Raw genomic sequence first — 8004 nt, forward strand, 5'->3', positions numbered from 1 at the left:
AAAAAGACACTTGTTGTTTTTTTTTTTCCGCTACTCAACTATTACAATCACATTTGGTCTATCATAGAGAAGTGGTTTGTGAACTATATTCGACCGGCTCGTTATGATCGATTTGGGAAAAAATAACTCCTCTTGCTCGAGCTCCTTTTGCAAGACTATCTGTCCGGAGATTTTGAATTCTCGGAATATAGGATAAGGTAAACTCTGAGAAGCTCTCGCGAAGTATACAAAAGGATTCTAATTCTGTCATAAAGGACGGCCAATCTGCTGGTGATTCACACATGCTCACAAGGTCCGAACAGTCGGTCTGAAAATGCACCAAAGTCATCTGTCTTTCTCTCAGGCATGACATAGCCCATAAGAGGCAATCCATCTCGGCGTGAAGAGCCGAGAGGCTTCTACGATATCCATGTAAACCAAACATCTCAATTTCTCTGCCATCCTTAAAACTCCAACCAAGGCTGCTAACCTGTCCGTGATTGATCCAAGAAGCATCAATCCGGCATATCGGGGTCTGCGGTACCTCGGGTAGTGATATCGGGGCCGGAGGGGGGGCCAACGCCTCAACGTGAGCATCATCATCATCTTCAGGTTGGTTTGCTAAACTCCAACTTTCTGCTTCCACCTTTGCGTGGATCAAGGTGTCTTCCGGAGAAAATTCTTTCCATTGAAGATTTTCTCGTTCCTTGCTTTCCAAATAAACCATAGGATCCAAGGATATACATCCTTTCGATGATCTGTCATGTCTTACTCTTTTGTTCTCCAAAAGAGAAAACTCATATTTTGATAAATAGAGGTACTCGGGAAGACACCCGGAAAGGACGGAAAGTCCGATAACGCCCAAACTTGTAAGGCCGGGGGACATAAAAACAGTAGATGGTTTATAGACTCCTCAGGATCCCCACAACGAAGGCAGCGTTTGTCTGAACCCATATGTCGGTAAGTGAGGTTCTGACATGTAGCAACGCACCCTAATAAAGATTGCCACATAAAGTGTTTCATCTTTCCAGGTGTACGGACTTTCCAAACATGTTGTTGTAGGGCCGTGATACTCGGTTCTCTCATCGCTCCAGCTTTCCGTTCTAACTTCGTCCTTCGAATCAGATCATATCCCGACTTAACTGAATAAAGTCCCGATTTGGAATGATTCCATGCGTATCTATCCAAGGTACGGGTACGACTAGGTCTCAACCCGAGGATAAGGAAGACATCCTCAGGTTGGAAAAATTTTCTAAGTAGGGGAACATCCCATTGCTTTGTATCTTGACGGATGAAAGAGTATACCAAAATACCTGGGTCCCAGAATCCGATCTGCGGAGCGGCTCTTGGTGGCCGAGCTCTAAGATCCGGGATCCACGATTCGCTCCAAACTCTTGTATTTAAACCCGATCCAATCGTCTTCCTCAAGCCTATCTTCAAGAACGGTTTTGCGGCCATTATACTCCGCCACCCATAGGATGGTGAGTAGACATTTCGGTCCTCTAGAGGATCAGATTGTCTGTAGTATCTGCCTCTTAAAACCCGAGCCAAGAGGGATGAAGGATACTGAATAAGTCGCCATAGCTGTTTAGCTAGAAGGGCTAGGTTAAAGTCTTGTAAATCTCTAAATTCAAGGCATCCCATATCTTGGGGAATGCAGATTTTATCCCAAGCAATCCAGTGTATCCCGCTGCTATTCTGCTTTGAACTCCACCAAAAATTGGCTATAGCACTCCGTAGTTTATCTGTCACTCCTTGGGGTAATAGCAAACATGACATGACATAGGTTGGAACCGCTTGTGCGACTGATTTTATTTGAATTTCTTTTCCACCTTTGGAAAGAAGTCTTGCAGACCAATTATTGACTCGGTTACTTAGGCGGTCATGAACATAAGAAAACACTTTCCTCTTTGATCCACAAATTTGTTCTGGAAGGCCCAAATACATACCCATGCCGCCCTCCGATGAAATTCTGATGGCATTCTTGATACCTTGCTTCAAAAATTGGTCCACTCTATTCCCGAACATGATGGATGATTTTCCAAGATTAAGTTGTTGTCCCGAGGCTGATCCATAGGTATTAATAATCCTGAAAATCTCAGCTCCCTGCCGGATATCCGCTCTACAAAAGAAAAGGCTATCATCGGCAAAAAGAATGTGTGAAACCGGTGGACTCGCTTGAGCTACTTTCAGCCCAGAAATACGTTTTTCCTCCTATACTCCATTGAGTAGTGAGATTAGAGCCTCAGTACACAGAATAAAGAGAAAGGGAGAGAGAGGATCTCCTTGGCGCAATCCTCTCGATGGAATGATTTTTCCCTTCGGTTCTCCATTTATAAGGACTTGGTATGAGACCGAGGAAATGCAAAACATCAAGAGTCTGACCCATCTCTCAGAGAATCCTAGCTTGATCATAAGGGCTTCAAGGAAGCTCCATTCTACCCGATCATATGCTTTACTCATGTCTGTCTTGATAGCCATGAATTCTTCTCTACAAACGGTATTAGTACGGAGGGCATGAAAGTTTTCTTATGCCAACAGAATATTGTCTGTAATAAGACGCCTAGCCATGAAGGCCGATTGAGTTTCCGAGATAAGGTTTGGTAGGGTCTTCTTTAGTCTTTTGCACAAAAGCTTAGAAATAATCTTATAGCTTACATTGCAAAGGCTAATCGGTCGGAATTCTGTCATTGCTCTTGGCTTATCTTTTTTAGGGATAAGGCATATATTTGTCTGGTTAAGTCTAGGATCAAAGGATCCCGAGATGAAAAAATCTTTCACCAATTTAACTATGTCATGGTAGAAATCCTGCCAGAATTTTTGATAGAATTTACTCGTCATCCCATCAGGACCGGGGGCTTTGTCAGGGTTAAAATATCAAAAAGGGCTTCCCTAATCTTTGCTTCCGAGGGCTCCAAAAGCAAAAGCTGGTTAGAGGTATCTGTAACTTTTTCGGTAATATACCGGAGCGCATTTTCTGGGTCTAAAGGCTATGACGAGGTGAATAGATCTTGGAAATATTGGGTCGCCACACGTTCAATACCTTTCGCATTCTCCACCCATTTTCCATCGTTATCCTTGAGGGGGATGATCCGGTTGCGACTTCTTCGTTGTTTAGTGAGAGCATGGAAGAACTTTGTGTTTTTATCCCCTTGTGCCATCGCTCGCGGCTTTTTTGCTGCCAGTAGATTTCTTCTTCCCAGAAAGCTTCACAAAGTTTTCTCCTGATTTCTTCTATTTCCTCTGTCGTTGTGTTTTCATCATCTTGAGCTGCATCAAGTTGATTTTTTAATTTCTCAATCAACTTCTCCGAGTTTGTTGGGAGAGATTTCTTCCATTTGGAGATGCTCCTGCGAAAGACACTTGTTGCTATTGGGACATTTTCTCTACTTTTTCTCTGTGTGAAAATCCAGCAATACCCCTCCTTAAACTTGATGCTTTACCCCCATTTTTTGCCTCTCGGTAAAAATTATCTCTGCTTTTAGTAAATCTGGGTTCAGTTATGTCGGGATTGAAATTTCTGTCCACAATTTCTTGGCCGAGAAATACATATCCATGACTTACAAAAAGCTAAACAAAAAAACATAAGCTGTACTGGCCTTTATACCAAACTGATGTCTGAGATTGCTGCAGCACCCCATGTCATAGTCATCAACACAAAGAACATGTTCACCATATTGTATCCATAAAAAAATATCCACGAAACCTTTTCAGTTTGATTTCGACCATTTGATTAAATGAATCCCAGCCTAATTGGATATTTTCAACTTAGTAACGTAATACCGCAGTAAGGTAACCATAACTTCTTATCAGGCCATGAGCAAATACTAGGAGTTGTTTCATTCTCAGAAATCTTTGTGTAACACGAGAATAACATGAGAAGAATGGATACTTCTCTTTGGAAGCAGTGTCATAATTAAAACAAAGAGTAGAATTTTGAACTCATTTAAGCAAAAAGATCTCCTCAGAAAATCATAAACTGTCTTCTAAAAAACAAAATCTTATTTTGCATACCCATAGCTTAAATTAAAAAAAAATTCACAATTGGATCTACTTTTTCTAATTGGTAAATTCCTATCCGAAATTGAAAATATTCCAAGGATTAGAACAAAACAGAGACATGAATCGATCATAATAATACAATTAGATTGGATTGAGGAGAAACAGTAATTAAAAGAGAAGATTACGGGAGAAGATGTAGCTGAAAGAATCTCCATTAGTGATTTTTAATATTGTTGGCAGCTGTGCCGGAGGTTTCTTTACAAAACAGAGGTTTATCGTCGGTTGATGTTGTGGCTTCTTTCATATTTAAATTACAGGCATCGATAGATTTTTACAGTAAAAGGGAGAGTAAAAAAAGTTACTTTAGAAAATGGTAAGCTCATAGGAGAGTAACAATGTGTTCTCACCTTTTCTTGTAATTAGAAAGACAAAATGTGTCTTTCTCTGTAATTATTTCTTTTAATAGAGAGACTTATTTGATTTGATGTCCATCACAAATTTATTTATTTCTTGATACAAAACGATGCCGCTTCTTTTGTTTATCGTCTCTTTTGGCCAAGGCGTAGAAATTGGGGAATGAGTTCAATTTTTTTTGTCAAGAGATGATAAATAAAATGAATCTCCATCGTCCTTGGAGATATGCGTATCGATTCTTCACGTTTCCATCGAAGCTCTGGGCGACTCGAGAATCAGGATAGAACTCGAGCGTTCTTGCTTTGCTTTGTTTCCGTACATTAGAGCTACTCCAGTTAAAATCACACCAACCTTAAGGATGATTGTGTGTCCTGATCCGAAGAGGCACAGAATCCGTTAGGCTGATGATTTTAGCCATTGAATATTGATGTAAAAAACCAACACCGCACCGTACAGTAGTGGTCAGACGTCAGAGTTTCCTCCGCATCACCAAAGTTTCTAACAAATAGCAAAACAAAAAACAGGGACTCTAATGATATAACCAGACATTCACGATCAAATTAGCGAGGAGGACCCGTATGCAAAAGCTCAAACGCGTACCCAATGTGTGACTCGAGCTGCCCGAGAGCAAATGTGGCTGCCAATGAGACTGCCTTCAAATTCATGTTGCAAGAACAAATAGATTCTTTGGTGTCCCGTCACTCCTTGAATTGCCTTTTCATACTTCTCCTTTGCTATTTCAAAGTTTCCGGTGGCGTGCAGATTTTTCACCATAAGAAAGTGCGATGCTACCTGTTTTTATGTAGTTAATAAGAGGTCCTAACAAATTTTATGTAGAAAAGACAGGGCTAACTCCAGAATAGCAAGAGATATACTAGTGTGTACCTTTACAGATCTCATGATTCTCTCAAGTCCTCCAAATAAAGATTCGGCTGCACACACACAGAAAAAAAGACCTTACCATTAAGCTATACAAACAAACTTATGGAATAAAAACACAGAAAAGGAAGATTGAGGCTTGTTTCTCTACCGGATTCGATACTTCCTTTCACAAGCTCAGCGAGGCCTTTGATCGTTTTGGCTGTAGCACCCACATCCTGAAATTTTTAAACAATAAAAGTTTATCAAAAGAAACTTAAACTTTCGATTGAGAAAAAAAAACATAAAAGAAAGAGAGTAAAAGAAAAAAATGAAACCTTTCGATAATAGATCAGACATAGCAAGCAAGGCTGTTGCTTTGGAATCTTGAGAAACCTGATCATCGTTCGGTTAATTCCTAAGGCGTTGTTCAAGCCCTAGCATCCCTTGAGCATAAGATTCATCTGAAAACTCCGATGATCCTAAAAACCTGATTTTTGTGACCTAGCGAACGTAATCAACCATCTGAATAGCAACATGATTCGCGTTTGGAACGCTGAGTTCACCGTCAATCAATTTCAACAGCATCGAGTATCGAAAAAGGATGCTTCTAACGGAGCTCGTGCGACCACGAATCGTTGCCTCTGCTGCTCTTGAACATCTTGCAGCCGCGCGAATCATAATCGCTCGGTTTATGTAAGCTTCTGCTGCCTTTGGGCCTCGAGAAACTTGGGACGTGGGAGTCTGTTCCTCGCCGTGAGTCAGTAAGGGTGACCAATTTTCAATCGATTTGCCAAATGATTTTGACGGTTTAATAGTTTGAGTTTGGTTTGGATTAATTGGGCTGGTCTTCTGATAACCAATAAAACAATCCAAAAACTGCCTTTAATCATCATGAATAGTCAATCAGTATTATCTCTGGTAATGTGATTTTTATTCCTTTTTTTTCTAACATCGTCATTTTTATTATTCTTTTTTTCTTTTGACAAAATTTGCTACTGCATATGTATTATCCTGGTACGTAACAAACAAATATAACCTTACTCTTCTTTTATTTTTTTTTATCAATACTAGAAAACAAACCCATGGACAATTAAACTCTTTATCAAAAATAAACTGTATAATAATATTGGGTTTAACGCAAAAAAAAACTCATCAACTTTATTTTTTTTTGTAAGATTAACCTTCACCTTAAAAAAATGCAAGTCAATTCCATTATTTCAAATACCGTGAAATAGTTGTTATATCGATCATAATTTTTAAAACACAGCGTTTTGATTATAATAATTTTAAAAATTCATGTCATTATTTTCATAGTTCAAGATTAATATTCCTTCTGTTCAAAAATAATGATTTTTAGAAAGTTTTTTTTCAAAATTATTTGATGTTCTTACTTTTCAATATAAATTTAATAAATTTTTATTATTTTTGATTTTTTATATTTTGCAGAGTGTTTTTTTATCCGAATATCTTAAAAAAATCCAGATATCCAACTCCATTTCAGGCCTAATGTCAAATATACATAAGATAATCATGCTCAGATCAGATAACCCGGCTGTTTATGATCGCACAGTATATATGATGAGCTTTCAAATGTTTTGCACATTTCATTTTATTATACGCAAAGCTCCATTAATTGGTAGTTCTATCTTTAAACTGACTCTTACCAAATAATCGATTATTCCTTGACGCATTATCCTTAAAGAGAACAAGAATTTTCAGGATTTAATTAAGGATTAATGGGCGAAGCTCCACTTCTTTTATATAAATTTTAAAGAGAACAAGAATGTTCATATATAAATATAAAAGATTTGTTGCATTGTTCGCCAGAGAATCGAAGAAAAAGTTGCAACAAATGTTAACATTTTTTATTGAGTTTTAGTGTTGATATCCAAGTGAGAAATTTGTGATATATATTCTCAGCTTTTAATCTATCGTTAAATTCTCAATGAACTCAAACTCGGTTTACTAACTTATGCTTTTTATTTTGCCACTCAAATCATAAACAAATCACTTCAATATTTTCCGCGGTCTTAGAGAATCTTTCAGCTGATACCGTCAAAAGCTTGTTAAGAGACGTGTTCCACACCGAAAAGTTATCTTGTTAACCCGGAGGTTCCATCTAAGTCTAAAACGGAGGTTCCTTCTAAGTCCAAACCGAATGGTTCTCTAGTTACCAACCGGTTTTATTTATGATCTATAACCTTGGATCGGACTCGCTCGGTCATCTTCACCCTTTTGTTGCAATACACTCCCCATTACTTAATGAGCTTATAAAGTAATTATATGGTGAGTTTTCAAGTGTCTTGTTCATTATAATTATCGTATGCAAATGCAAGGACCAAGGTGAACCCTTTTTTTAGTGGTGAACTGGTTGTCTGGTTAGGTTATTCTCGTTTTTAGTTCATAATGATCTGCTTTTTATTAGAGACCAAATTAAGGTTGGTGAGCTTTCAAGTGTGTTGCTTCAAGAAATAATCTATTTTGGTAAGAGTCCGTGTGAAGATAAGTTTTTCGTTTCTTAAAGGGGCTGAGTCTTCCTTTCTTGCGAAGGAAGGAATAAGAAGTCTCTTCTGAAGAGACAAAAAGAGCTATCACATTATAGCTCTCTTTATAAGTTATAAAAGAAACGTATTGGGCAAAGAGAAGAACCTAGGTTTATATACTCTTCTATATCAGATTGACCAGGAACTATGTTAAAAAGAGTACAAGATTCGCAAACACCAAAAAAAAAAAATGGATAAAAAAGGA

General features: G+C 38.2%; 1 pseudogene; it reads right to left on the reverse strand.

Annotated features, from left to right (window-relative positions):
- Positions 1-4461: 4461 nt before the first annotated feature.
- On the reverse strand, positions 4462-6018 carry LOC18017533 (annotated as a pseudogene).
- Positions 6019-8004: the final 1986 nt, after the last annotated feature.

The sequence above is a fragment of the Eutrema salsugineum genome, unplaced genomic scaffold (assembly GCF_000478725.1).
Source record: "Eutrema salsugineum unplaced genomic scaffold, Eutsalg1_0 scaffold_2, whole genome shotgun sequence".
Classification (NCBI taxonomy): domain Eukaryota; kingdom Viridiplantae; phylum Streptophyta; class Magnoliopsida; order Brassicales; family Brassicaceae; genus Eutrema; species Eutrema salsugineum.